The 15866-nt window shown below is 32.0% G+C and overlaps 1 protein-coding gene across 8 annotated transcripts in view; it reads right to left on the bottom strand.

The window, feature by feature from the left end:
* The window catches only part of LOC101893717 (protein furry), a 353570-nt gene that overhangs the window by 74498 nt on the left and 263206 nt on the right, over positions 1 to 15866 (bottom strand). The window lies entirely within an intron of this gene.

Below are 15866 nucleotides of genomic sequence, written 5' to 3'. Positions count from 1 at the left end.
ATAAAATTAAAAAAAAAAAAAAAAAAATGTAAAAAATATGGCATTTGACTCTGTTGCAGTTTTTTTATATTACCCTTTATAATCCTTCTCGAAGTGATATCATGCGTTCTATAGCATAGTTATATGGTATAAAAGACAAAAATGTCTCCGTCAAATTTACTCAAATTTGATTGGTAGTTCCATGCCATGCACTCAGTCACTTTTACGAATATAAATTGTTGTTCATGGTTTGTATGAGCATCGGCAAACTCTTCGTATCAGCGACAGTATCCTGTGCAATCAAATATGAATACTCTCTGTGCTGCCGCTGCTCGTAAGAGACCCTGCCCCTTGGCCCTTTTATGGAAATAACCCATTATTTTTCGGTTACTTGTAATACATAGGTTAAGTAGCTATCATTACTAGTAATGCTGTAATCGTACATGTGTCTACCAACTATTCTTCTGGACGATGAAGGGCATATCTACTTTGTGCCTCTTACTTAGCATTACTTTAATTTACAAAAAAAAAAAAAAAAAAAACATCGAAAGAGAAATCTGTTCTGTTTGTTTAATTACTTACACATGTCAGTCGGCACTTCAAACGTGTCTTAGTTATTTGCCTTTCTTCTTCTTCTTCTTCCTTGGTCAATTCTGTTTATGCCAGATTTGTCAAATTAATTCATCAAATTATTTATTAAATTTCGGTGGCCTTTTAATTGGACATTTGTTTAATTAATCGGAAACATGTGCTAATGGGGTGCGTACGTATTCATTGACAATATTGTTGTTGTTGTCAGAATTTCTTTTGAATTCGCATACCATTAGCACATGTTGCCTGTATGACATTCACTTAGATCCACTGTCTGTACACATGTATATGTATATGACCCTAGACAACATATGTGTTCAGAATAACAACTAACCCTAAAACTATGCTCTAATAATAGCAGATATACAGACAAAGAGAAACACAATAGCTAAATATAGATTTCCAACAGCAAACAGATAAGATATCAATCATTTAATGATATCAAAGGCATGTCTATGAAAATTAATTGGAGACCGACATTAAGTTAACAACAAAAATATGTATCATGGGCCACTTTTGCATAATTTTAGGCTTAACAAGAGAAAATAACACTGACACTGAATACCATGTAGGAGGTCAATTGAATATGCTATCAGACAATTCACAGCAATCCGCTTAAGTATCTAGAGCATTGAAATCGAACAAGACACTGGAAACTGGACTGACTGAGAAAAGTGAAGTTCATTAAAACTTTTTATCTTTTTCGCAGTGTGACAAAAGTGTGCTCTTCATTAGTGGAAAAAAAAGAAATCAAAGAAAAGATTTTATGATATTTATTAAAGCACGAAAAATTTCATATCAATTCTTAGGCATTTCATGATTGAAAAATTAGTGAAAACGTGTACATTTTTGAGATTATTGATTTTATAAATAAAAAAACAAACAAGTAAGAAAAGGCTATAGTAGTGCGGGGCCGACCATGTTATACCCTACAGATTTCACTTTTGAAACTATGTCACGGAGCACTCCCCTGATATTACCCTTAGTATTTTGACAGGCCCCATTTACCCAATATTTACGCACTCCATCGTGCTGTTAGTTGTTGTGGTCCATTTTACAGCTAAATATAATCAAATGGTCAACCAAAATGCTAGAATTCTTCCCTGTCCTTAACTCTCTTCTCAGGTGTGTCGATTTGAAGCACTAAATATTTTGCAATCATTTCCAAAAGCAAGAGGCCCCTCTGCAACTTTAACTTCATGCGAGATTTCGTGTCCTTTGATTTCTATTTGTGACCTTTATAACGGCTGAAAAATTAGGAACATTTTTAGTTGTTGGTCCATTTTAATCCCTAAATATATTACGGATATCTTTGAAAACAATAGGTTAGGCCTTCTGAGCGCAACCCTACCCTTGTGAAAATCTTCGCGAGGATCGGACGATAATTACAATCTATATTTAATAACCCCAACCTGTATTGTAAGGTGAAAAAATATTAAAAAAATATTAAAAAAAAAAAAAAACAATAAAGAAAGTCCTAAAGTCGGGCGGGTCCGATTTTATGATACCCTACACCACTTTGCTAATTTAGTTGAGCTCCACATAACAATTAAAAGTTTTTATGGGAGAATTCAATCATCTACCCTATGATTATAATTATAATTTAAAATTCAAAGGACTAAATATGTCGAAGCATTTGTATCTTTTAAATTCGAACTTATATTGCCCATTAGGTGCAAAATTAATTTGAAATCAGATAAAGATATATATGGAACAGTGTGGCTTGTTTGTTCGGGATACCGTAGTATTTTGTTGTGGCAAAAAGGTCTGGCTTTATCCCTTTATTGTTGTTTTCATAAAAACAACGTTTGTTTATTAGTGGAGAACGATGGTAATGTTTACCAGGGGGTAAGGCAGGGAATACCTAGGTTTCGGAAAGAGCCACCAATCCTCATCAGTTCCCTTGTTTTTGTCTGGGATATTCTCGTCACTTGGGTAAAAAATGTTTTTTGTCATAGAAGTTATTTTTAAAATAACTTCTGGGGAGAATATCCCAGACAAAAACAAGGGAACTGATGAGGATTGGTGGCTCTTTCCGAAACCTAGGTATTCCCTGCCTTACCCCCTGGTAAACATTACCATCGTTCTCCACTAATAAACAAACGTTGTTTTTATGAAAACAACAATAAAGGGATAAAGCCAGACCTTTTTGCAACAACGATATATATGGAAGCTATATCCAAATCTGAACCGATCTCGATAAAATTTGGCATACTACCTTCTAGATTCAATTCGGTCGTATCTGCCAAATTCCATCCCATTTGGGCAAATATTAGACTTTTGGTGCACAATAAAATGTAAATCGGATGAAGTTATATAAGGGAGCTATATCCAAATCGGAACCGATCTTGATAAAATTTAGCAAAGGTATTTCTGAGCTGTATTTGATGTACTTCCCCAAATATCGTTGTTACGGAGTGCATATTACGGCTGTGGGTAACAAATACAACAAATCGGATGAACAATATATATGGGAGCTATAGTTATATCTGAACCGATCTTCACCAAATTTGGAATACCATCTTCTACACTCAATACGGTCGTATGTGCCAAATTCCATCCCATTTGGGAAAATATTAGACGTTTGGTGCACAATAAAAGGTAAATCGGACGAAGTTATATATGGGAGCTATATCCAAATCTGAACCGATCTCGATAAAATTTAGCAAAGGTATTTCTGAGCTGCATTTGATATTATTCCCCAAATATTGTTGTTACAGAGTGCATATTACGGCTGTGGAGGACAAAAATAACAAATCGGATGAACAATATATATGGGAGCTATAGCTATATATCTGAACCGATTTCGATCAAATTTGACATACTTATTTTCAAGCCTAATTTGGTTGTATGTGCAACATTCTATACTATTCGGGCTGATAATACACGTTTGGTGCACAATAAAAGGCAAATCGGACGAAGATATATATGGGATCTATATCCAAATTTTTACCGATTATCTCCAATTTCAACAGGGTTCGTCCTTGGGCCAAACAAATGTTGTTTGGAAATTTTCATCTCAATCGGATAATAAATGCGACCTGCATTTTGTTCACAAGAATACATGGACAGAGGGATGGACGAACGGACGGACTGACATTCGTAAATCAACTCAGAAAGTGATTCTATGCAGATCATCAAAAGGAACTATGGGTCTATCTCGTTTTCTTTTGCCTGTTACAAACAAATGCACAAAGACCTAATATCCTGACCACCTTGTGGTGTAGGGTATAAAAATAGCATGCGATAAAAAATATGAAAAATACAAAAATTTCACAAAATACTACTACTACTTTGTATGCGATTTTTTTTGGATTGTATACTTTTATGCCAAGAGGGCATTCTGAATTGACAAAATAGGTCCAGCCATTCTTGAGATATAAGTATTCTACCTACACACCCTCTTCCTTTGTATATACACACTGTATATGTTTGGATATATATCCGATACTATCGGCATTCTTCTATTTGTGATTTCGCCAGGATTAAAAATATTTGCGGTTTAATGGAAAATTTGACTTTTATTTAACACAAATGCTACGGTTTTTTTTTTCACCCACTAAATATTACACGATGGAAGGCTTCTGCCCAGCCCTAAGCTCTAGCCCCATGCTAATTTTCGCGTCGATTGGTCTATTATTGTGACTTGTGGAGCAACTGCAAAATCAGGAAAGTTTTCGGTTTTTGGCCCATTCCAACGCCTAAATATTATGCGATCATCTTCAAAAGAAATAGGCTTCTATTCTGGCCCTAGCCCCACCTTCATTCCAAATTTCGTGAGGATCGGGTCATAATTGCGACTTGTAGAGTGATTACAAATTAAAATGGACAGACGTATGGACGGTCATACATAGCTAGATCGACTCAGCTCGGCGAGATAGGAAGATCCACAACTACTTTCCTATGAATAATGTTGCTGAAATCGTGGAAATACCGAATATCGGGAGGTACCGTTATATGGGGGCTATACAAAAACGTGGACCGACATGGTCCATTTACGAACTTGACCTGCCTACTGGTAAACTATACATGCATGCATGCAAAATTTTAGCCTTCTATCTCAATTCGTTCGAAATATAGCGGGATTACATCTGACAGGCGGACAGACAGACAGACGGACATCGCCAAATCGTTTTAGAATTTTACGCTGATCCAGAATATATATATATATATATATATATATATATATATATATATATATATATATATATATATATATATATATATATATATATATATATATATATATATATATATATATATATATATATACTTTGAAGGGTCTATTATGAATATTTCGGAGTTACTAACGGAATGACAAAGCTAATATACCCTCCATAGAATGATGGAGGGTATAACAAGTAAAAAAGCAGTAAGTTTGGCCGGGCGGAACTTTGAATACCATCCACCATTTGGAATGAATTAAAATATTTTCAAAAAATAAAATCCACAAATAATTCTGTTAAAATCTTAAAACTACCGAATATCGGAAGGTGTCGGTATATGGGGGATTGGTGTGCCGTTATATTGGAATATACGATATCATGGACCTATATAGAAATGACAGCAGTCTAAAGTTCGTTGCAGTTTTTTCATCTCACCCTGTATATATACTTTGTTGGAACTAAAATAATTACTTCGATGAGTTACAAACGAAATGACAAACCACAATTTGTAATGCGACTGTTATATTCTGCGACATCCTACCAAAGTAGTCTTAAAATTTTCATGGTGATACCATAGAAGAATTCTTAAATTACTCCCGATTATATATTTTATGGCCCCTCAACAATGTTCTAAAAAACCCTCGATTTTTGAAAAATCCTGTTGGTCCTTGAATGAACATTCTACAAACATTAATGATTTGACAAAATTCGTTAAAATTTCCACTATTGATGGTCCTTAAAAAATATTAAAAAATAAATGAATTTCCTATCCTCCCAAAAATATTTAAAAAATGCACGATTGTAGCTCTTACAGTCTTTCGAAAATATATAACAAGACCTTCAAAAGTAAATTACAATTATATCTCTGATGATCCATCACAATTTTTTTCTTCAATTAGCGACTATTTCCCTTGTTGCCCTTCAAAGACAATCTTTAAAAATCCAAGTTTATAGCTCTGATGGTCCTTAAATAATAAAATTGTTTAAGAAGACACTTATAGCTCTGAACTGCCGTCAAAAAATTTTTCTTTAAAAATATATGAATACTAAAAATCCTTTTTTAAAGATCTCCCTGTGAGCTTGGGCGCCATTCGACAATTTAAAAATAAAACATATTTCTCACACATAAAATATGTTCATTATAAGGACAGTTCCTTCAGTACAATGGCTTAGCTTGTTATCATATGTTTACACCCATTCGTATACAAAAATGTATTGGGTGGGGGTCAGGGGGTAAAGTACGCACAAAGACCTCCTTGTGTAGAATTTCAGCCAATTCAATTGAAAAATGTGGCTAAAAGCCGGGAGGTACCGTTATATGGGGGCTATACGATATCGTGGACCGATATAGCCCATCTTCGAACTTGACCTGCCTGCAGACAAAGATATATGTGTGCAAAATTTTAGCCTCCTATCCGCATTCCTTTTTACTGTAGCGTGATTACAACCGACGAACAGGGCTAAATCGTCTTAGAATTTTACGCTAATCAAGAATATATATACTTTGTTGGGTCTAAAATTATTATTTCGATGAGTTACAAACGGAATGACGAACTTAATATACGCTCCATGCTATGTGTGGTGGAGGGTATAAAAAACGCCACTGGGGTGAACTGAACTTCGGTCGCTTGTGTGGAAATGCTGCGGATGAGTGATATGAAATATATGCAATAACTCATACGTTTTGGAACTGGTGTAATGAACTACGAACTAAATTGACACAACTCTGTATCTGTAGCAAAACGTGGCCATTGTTGCTAGTAGGGTTTATACATAATAAGAACATAAAATACCAAAGCTTGTCGAAGTTGAATAGAAAATATGTCTGAAAACATAGGAACTATACTTCCATACAACAACAACAATTTGACCGACATGACCCATATTTTGTAATCAATGATTTATGAAGTAATTCAGAGTAAAAGAGTATCTGTCAGTTTTGCCGACAAATGTGAACCCTCAGCCAATTTACGATTACTTTGTATATATTTTGACTTCTGTTATGATTATTCAAATGTTTAACCCCTTGTGGAGTAGGCTCCGAAAGAATGGGCCAATATTGGCCATTTCGTATCGGACCTAAATAAATGTGATATAATTATTGCGAAGTTTCGGGATTGGGGTATATTGGTAATTTTTAGCAAATATTACAGTGTGTGGGCTACCAGATATAGTCGATTGAAGCATTCCATTTTCATGCTTCATCTAAGCCATATAAAAATATTAGTATTGGCAATATTAATAATAATAATAAAATCGAACATTTATATCCAATTTATGGAAAATCATAAATTCCATACTCATCTCAGGTTTCTGGCAAAGAGAATAATATTTAGATAGAGCAAGTTGTAAAGAATCGCTGACTTGTTTCGCAAGTTATGACAGATACAACTATTGAAAATTGTGACCCTTTGTGAATGGTATACAAGAAGGGGTTCACAGATATATATCATCTGCACAACAGATAATGTATTATCAAAAATGTTTGTATTTGTGGAATTTGAGGAGAGTTGGATGCTTATTTCGCTTTCTTTAAGCCTTTCTGGGGGAGTTACCAGAAGGAGTGGACCGATATATCCCATCTTCACAACAGATCTTTTGTTAGTGAAAAATAATGGGATGTGTGAATTATAAAGAGAACCTGATGCTAATTTCAGATTTTAAAAACGTTTTGGTTATTCAAAAATTTGACTCTTTGTGGGGGAGGTACCCGAAGGACATTTTTGCACCTGTCCTAGAACTAACGCTTATATTAGAATTTGCAAAGTTGGAGCAAAATTGGATTATTGCTTCTCTTTCGGTGCAGGAAATATATATATATATATATATATATATATATATATATATATATATATATATATATATATATATATTTTTTTTTTTTTTTTTTTTTTTTGAAAATTTCGACCTTTTGTGTGGGAGTTAAAGAAGGAGTGGACCGATGTATTCCATCTTGGCACCAGACCTTGGTTCAATAAAATTATTGCGATGTGTGAAAATTGAAGACAATCGGTCTCTTAAATGCAAAAAATATTTTTTGAAAATTTCGAACTTTTGTGGGGGAGGTACCAGAAGGAACGGACCGATATATTCCACCTTAACACCAGACGTTGGGTTGATAAAAATATTTGGATGACTGACAATCGGACTGTTATACCACATTTAATAAGAGTTGTAATTATTCAAAATTTTGGCCTTTTGTGGGGGAGGTGCCTGATGGAGTCATTGTCAACTTTCGCACCTGACCTAACATTGATGAAAAAATATTAGGATTCGCAAAGTTGGAGCAAAATTGGATCATCCTTTTTCTTTCTGTGCAATAAATTATTCTCTTTGAAAGTTTTGACATTTTGTGTGGGAGGTACCAGAAGGTGTGGACCGATATTGTCCATCTCCAAACTCGATCTAAGTTTGACAATAATATTACGATGTAATTACTTTGGATCGAATCGGATACTCCCTTCGAGAGTTATCGTGCGCACCAGCCAGACAGACGGACGGACGGACGGACATCGCTAGATCGACTCCAAATGTCCTGAAACGAATTTGGTCCAAAGAGGACAATTTCAGTCCCCTCATTCTGGTAAATCCGCCACAAGTCAAAATTTTCAAAAATATATATTTTACTGCACAGATTTTTCTATGTTTGCAAACACTAAAGGGTCAAAATTTTGAAAAATTATAACTCTTATAATATGCGATGTAAATATCTACAAATTACACGCATCACAAACCCAAGGTCTGGTGTGAAGATGAAATATATCGGTCCACTCCTTCTGGTACCTCCTCCACGAAGGGTGAAAATTTTGAATATCCATGAAGCTCATAAAACGCGAAATTAACATCCGATTCCATTAATATTTTTATCAGCACATGATAGTTTATAAAAATGATAGAAATCGGACAATTCCTTATAGTACCTTCCCCACAAAGGGTCAAGTTTTAAGAATAACCTAAACGATTATAAAATCCGAAATAAGCCTCTTGTTTTCTTCATATTTCACATATGTGAAGATGGGATATATCGATCCGCTTTTTCTGCTACCTCCCCCACAAAGTGTCAAAAATTTTAATATCCACGAAGCTCATTAAAAACTCCAAATTGAGATCCGATTCCATTTAGACTGGGTCATCTCAAAAAATCTTATAAAAGGATGGTAGGGATCGTAGCATTTCTTCTGGTACCTCCCCCACATAGGGTTCAAGATTTGGAAAAACAAAACGCTCAAAGAAATCGAAAAAAGCATCCGACTCTCTTCAAATTTCATACATACAAACATTTTTACTAATACAAGATCTGCTGCGAAGATGATACATATATGCGAACAACTTCACGCACATTTTAACATTTTCTAAAAATTATCACATATCTCATATAAAGTGACGGGAGTAACCAATTTAGTCCAAACCTGGCACGTCGCAATATTTATATCATATTTATTTAGGACCTATACGAAATGGACAATATAGGCCCCTTCCTTCAGAACATTGGCTGAGGCCGTCTGCTAAACCGACTGATACTTTTTAATTTGTTTTTTTTTTTTTTTTATTCAGAAAACCAAAGAACCATGGATTTTATTATCAAAGATTTACCTCCAACTGTACCATAAGTCATAAAATTCAAATTGAAAATCGATTTATGGATAAGGAGGTTAATCAGTTGCAAACGCCCTGTATTACTGCGAATTGAACTCATTATGCTATGAATAATGAGTTAATTTTAGCGTAAAAATTCTATCGTACGCTTGTGTGGAAATTATGCATTTATAGCATATGTATGGTATATCATTTATAGTTTGAATGAATTGTTAAATGTGTTAACTACTGGCCGTGTTTTTCACAAGGTTAACCGCAGACAATTGTTATCGACTGCGAAATTTAATTCCATTAGCTGCGTTGCCTCGCATAAATACTAGGTAACTACGCACGTATTATAATGCCAATGATTCGTTGGCGTTGTGTGTGTGTGTGTGAGTGTGTATTGAAATTCTTGGAGACAAACATAAGTTAATTGATTCAATTTAACAGCATCAATATTCATTTGCCAAATTTTGGCGAATTCCAAGTAAATTCAATGAGAAAAATACCTGAATTCAGTCCTTAAAAAATCGATAAGAAATAATTATGAAATTTCCCACTCAAGTGAAGGCCAGACGTCTTAATTAACTAATTAATTAAATCGATTCAAAATGTTTGCATATTTAATCATTATTAAAAAAATAAAATAGACAATGATATTTATCCGATTTGGAAGGAAGTATGCTATGCTACAACTAGGATAAAATGGCTGTGGTCTGAAGTATGGGCAGCCATGTAAGAGGAAATATTTTAGGATATGTAACAATTAATTACATAACATTTTCGTAACATATTTAGTAAAATACTATATTATATATTATATTATATTATATTAGATTATATTATTATATTATATTATATTATATTATATTATATTATTATTAGTATTATATTATATTATATTATAAATATTATATTATATTATATATTATATGATATTATAGTTATATTATATATATTATATTATATTCTGATATTATATTAATATATAATTATATATTATATATCTTATATTATATTATATTTATAGTGATATTATATTATTATTATATTAATATTTATTATATTATATTATTATTATATTATAGTATATATATTATATATTATATTATATTATATTATATTATATTATATTATATTATATTGATATAGTTATTATATTATATTATTATAGTATATTAGATGTATATTATATTGATATTATAGATAATTAATATTAATATTATATTATATTATTATATTATATTATAATTATCTGATATTATTATATTATATTATAGTTATTATATTATATTATATTATATTATATTATATTATATTATATTATATTATATTATATTATATTATATTATATTATATTATATTATATTATATTATATTATATTATATTATATTATATTATATTATATTATATTATATTATATTATATTATATTATATTATATTATATTATATTATATTATATTATATTATATTATATTATATTATATTATATTATATATATTATATTATATTATATTATATTATATTATATTATATTATATTATATTATATTATATTATATTATATTATATTATATTATATTATATTATATTATATTATATTATATTATATTATATTATATTATATTATATTATATTATATTATATTATATTATATTATATTATATTATATTATATTATATTATATTATATTATATTATATTATATTATATTATATTATATTATATTATATTATATTATATTATATTATATTATATTATATTATATTATATTATATTATATTATATTATATTATATTATATTATTATATTATTAGATTATATTATATTATATATTATATATATTTATATTATATTATATTATATTATTATATTATATTATATTATATTATATTATATTAATTATATTATATTATATTTATATTATATTATATTATATTATATTAATTATATTATATATTATATTAATTATATTATATTATATTATATATATATTATTTATATATATTATATTATATTATATTATATTATATTATATATAATTATATTATCTTATATTTATAATTATATTAATTTATTATATTATATTATATTATATTATATGCTGAGTGCGGTGTTGCTGAGTCCTGTTGGAATGTCCAGGTCTGCGGCCGAAATGTATGCGTGCCCAAGGCTTTATTACAACCTCCAGAATATTTTCCAGAGTATTTTGACTTCTGTATTTGTTATTCAAATTGTTGACCCTCTATGTAGCAGGTTCCGAAAGAGTGGGACAATATTATATTAATTTCGCTTTTTATAATATTCAAAATTTTGTCCCTCTCTAGGAGAGGTACCAGAAGGAGTGGACTGTTATATCCCATCTTCACATCAGATCTAATGTTGGTAGAAATAATGGAATGTGTGAAATATGACGAGGATCGAGTGCTTATTTTATATTTGTTTTTGTTATTCAAAACTTTGGCCCTTTGTGGGGGAGGTGCCAGAGCGATTGGTTCGATCTCTACCATATTTTTAACAGATCTTGTCTTGATAGAAATTTCAAGATGTGCCAAATCGGAATGGAATTGGACGTTAATTTCGCACTTTATGAGCTTCATGGATATTGAAAATATTAACCCTTTTGTGTGGGAGGTACCGATATATCCAATCTTCACAGAAATTAGTAGAAATAATGACATGTGTGAAATGTGACGAGAATCGGATGATCATTTTGCATTTTATATTTGTTTTTGTTATTCAAAACTTTGAATGAATGGAATCGAATGTGGAATGGAATCGAATGTTGTTTTCTCGTTTTATGAGCTTCATGGATATTGAAAATATTAACCCTTTTGTGGAGGAGGTAGCAGAAGGAGTGGACCGATATATTCCATCTTCACACCAGACCTTGGTTTAATAAAAATATCGGACTCTTACATCATATTTTATAAGAGTTATAATTATTCAAAATTCTGACCCTTTGTGGGGGAGATACTTGATGCCGTAGACCGATATTGTTCATTTTCGCACCTGACATAAAAGTTGATGAAAAAACGGATTATCATATCTCCTTGTGTGCAGTACAATGTTTATTTATTTATTTTTATTTTTATTTTTTATTTTTATTTTTTTTTTTTTTTTTTTGAAAATTTGACCTTTTTGTGGGGGATGTGCCAGAAGGAGTGGACCTATATAAGTTATCTCCGAACTCGATCTAGGTTTGATAATAATATTACGATGTACCAAGTTTGTAGCAAATCGGATACTCCCTTCGAAAGTTATTGTGGGCACCAGCCAGACAGACGGATCGACGAATTACACCCTAGATCGATTTCAAATGTCCTGAAACGGATTTGGTCCAAAGACTTAGACCCTAGTTTCAGGACATTTTAAGTCGTTCTAGGTTTGTCGTCCGTCCATCCATCTGTTATTTCGAAGGGACACGTTTTTGCCTATTGAATGCAATATACCCTGTCTGTAGCCAAACGACTGAGGGTATAAAAAATTACACCTCTTATTTATATTAGAAATTAATAGGTCAGAACTGTTTTATGGAACACTTTTTAGGCAGTTAAAGCTGCAAAGTTTTTCTTCTTTTGTGGCGAAATCCGTTTCAGGACTTTTGGTGTCGTTCATTTGGTCTGGTGGGCTCCAATTTTCAAATGAGGCCTATAACATTTGTTTGTAAGAGTCCTAGTGCTGTGGGAGAGTTCAATATCGCTACTCTTTTTTCATTAAATTCAATAATGTTTCTTTCAACGTAGAAAAATTTTTCGAAAAAAAAGCACTGGCCCCATTTCATGACATTTACTTCAACATTGTTGTTTACCCATAAACAGCTGTCATATATTCGGTAAATAAAAATTGTTTATGTTTCTTAGAAGTGATGTTATGACAATAAGTAGTGTGTGTGTGTGAGTGTGTTTGCCTATGCATATCTGAATACGGTCAACGGGTATTCCGCAGTGTGGTTTCGAACTAGACAGCTGGCATTAGAATATTTCTGTGTGTGAGTGTGTGTGTGTAAGTGTAAGGGCATAACTTATGTGTAGAAATTCGCAATGTTCAATCACATTAAGGGTCTGTGTGTGTGTTTGTGTATTTTTCATTTACATTTTAATAATGCGGTTGCATGAGTTACTAGAATTGCTATAAGACCCACTGTTTCTAAAGATCTCTAGGTTATTTGCAATTATGAATAAATAGACAATTCAATGTAAATAAAGTTCGAAAGGAATTCAAGTTCTCCACAACCAAAAACAGATATATATTTAAGAAATAATGCAATTGGTATAAGTATTTTAAAAATATTTGTTCTGTAGCGTATGAGTTATGGCAATAATCATACACACCACTGTTCCCAAGGAATTCGTATTTGGCATTGTACTAGAAGGAGTGGACAGATATATCCAATCTTCACAGCAGATCTTGTATTAGTAGAAATAATAGGATGTTTGAAATATGAACGAAATCCAATGCTTATTTCGTATTTTAATTACGTACGTTTACGTTTTTTAGGTATTTTTTTCTCATTCGAAATTTTGACCCTTTGTGGTGGAGGTACCAGAAGGAATGGTTCGATCTCTACCATCTTTCTAACAAATCTCTGAGTTGTGCCAAGTCTGAATCGAATCGGATGTTAATTTGAGTTTCATATATAATCAAAATGTTGACCCTTTGTGGGGGAGGTACCAGAAGAAGTGCACCGATATATGCCATCTTCACACCAGACCTTGGTTTAATAAAAATATTGTGATGTTTGTAAATTCAAGACAATCGGATATTTACATCACATTTTATAAGAGTTAGAACTCAAAAGTTTGACTCCTTGTGGGGGAGGTACCGATCCGGTATTATCCATTGTCCTGACATAGCACTGATGCAAATATTAGAATTTGCAAAGTTCTTCTCTTTCTGTGAAATAAAATATTTTTTTCTTTCTTTTTTTTTTTTTGAAAATTTCGGTCTTTTTTAGTTAACGACTGGACCTTTATTGCCCATCTCCGAATTCGATTTAAGTTTTATAATAATATTACGATGTACCAAGTTTGGGCCAAATCGGATACTCCCTTCGAGAGTTATCATTCGCTCCAGCCAGACAGACGGAAGGACATCGCTAGATCGACTCCAAATGTCCTAGAACGGATATGGTCCAAAGAGACCTAGGGTCTAAAATTGTTATTTCAATGAAGCAAATTGTGCCGTATAAAATGATATATATCCTGAGGGTATAAAAAAGTAAAGAAACACAACATTTAGTGATAACGGACAAATGGGTAGATGTCTAAGCGAGGTTAAATGCTAGACATACTTTAAGGCGCTGACAAAAAAATACAAAACTTCTACTTGGTTTTTATACCTCCCACCATACATCATAGTATGTTGTGTATTTTAAGTTCGACATTCCGTTTGTAACTCATCGAAATAATAATTTTAGACCGAAAAAAGTATATATATATTCATGATCGGCGTAAAATTCTAAGACGTCCGTCCGTACGCCCGTCTATCCGTCTGTCCCTCTGTTGTAATCACGCTGGAGTCAAAACGATTTAAGATAGGAAGCTAAAATTTTGCACAGATCTGTTTTTTTTTTTTTGCAGGCTTCGATATTCGATATTTTGATAATTTAAGTCACAGTTTTGAATGGAATTATTCGAAATTCCACACAAGGAGTTCCTTGTGAGTACTTTATCCCCTGGAAGAGAATTATCTATATAGGTCCACGATAACGCATATCCCCCATATATGAGCACCTCCCGATATTTTCTATTTATATGACTTAAGCGACATTTGCCTGAAATTCTAAACAAGTTCCCTCTGGGTACTTTATCCCCTGAAAGAGGATTGTCTTTATAGGTCCACGATAATACATATCCCCCATATATGAGTACCTCCCGATATTTGCTATTTCGATGACTTAAGCGACATTTGTTTATCGGAATTGTTACAAATTACGTATTTAATTTTCGTAATGGGTACTACAGCCTATGACAAAAAATTGCGTATGCGGGTCTAAATCTTCGTATAGCCTCTTTATAACAATACCTCCTGATATTCGGTATTTCGATGATATTAGGAGTATTATTCACCGGAATTGTTTTGTGTTTAAAGCTAGTAATGGGTACTTCAACCTACGACGGAAAAATGTCTATGTAGGTCCACATCTTCATATAGCCCACATATAACGGCACCTCCCTTTATTTGGTATTTTTATGATATTAGCGGCATTATTCACCGGAATTATTTCGAGTTTGATGATATTAGGAACAGTTTTTACCAAAATTGCTTCAAATTTTGTATATAAAGTTCGTAATAGGTACTACAGCCTATGACAAAAAATTGTGTATGCAGGACCATGTCTTCGTACAGCCCTCATATAACGGATTCCCTTTGAGCGGTATTTTTCGACGGATTTTTTTTTTTTTTTTTTTGGAAAATTTTCAAGTTCCTTCAAAATGGTGGAGGGTATTGAAAGTTTGACCCGACCCGACGCCCATACTGTGGAGGGTGTGTTAACTTAGTCATTCCGTTTGTAATTCCTCGAAATACTTATGCAATAACCAACATAAT

The sequence above is a fragment of the Musca domestica genome, unplaced genomic scaffold (genome assembly GCF_030504385.1).
Source record: "Musca domestica strain aabys unplaced genomic scaffold, Musca_domestica.polishedcontigs.V.1.1 9, whole genome shotgun sequence".
NCBI classification, from domain to species: Eukaryota; Metazoa; Arthropoda; class Insecta; order Diptera; family Muscidae; genus Musca; species Musca domestica.
The sequence above is the reverse complement of the archived record's forward strand: the minus strand, read 5'-3'. Positions and strand labels throughout refer to the sequence as shown.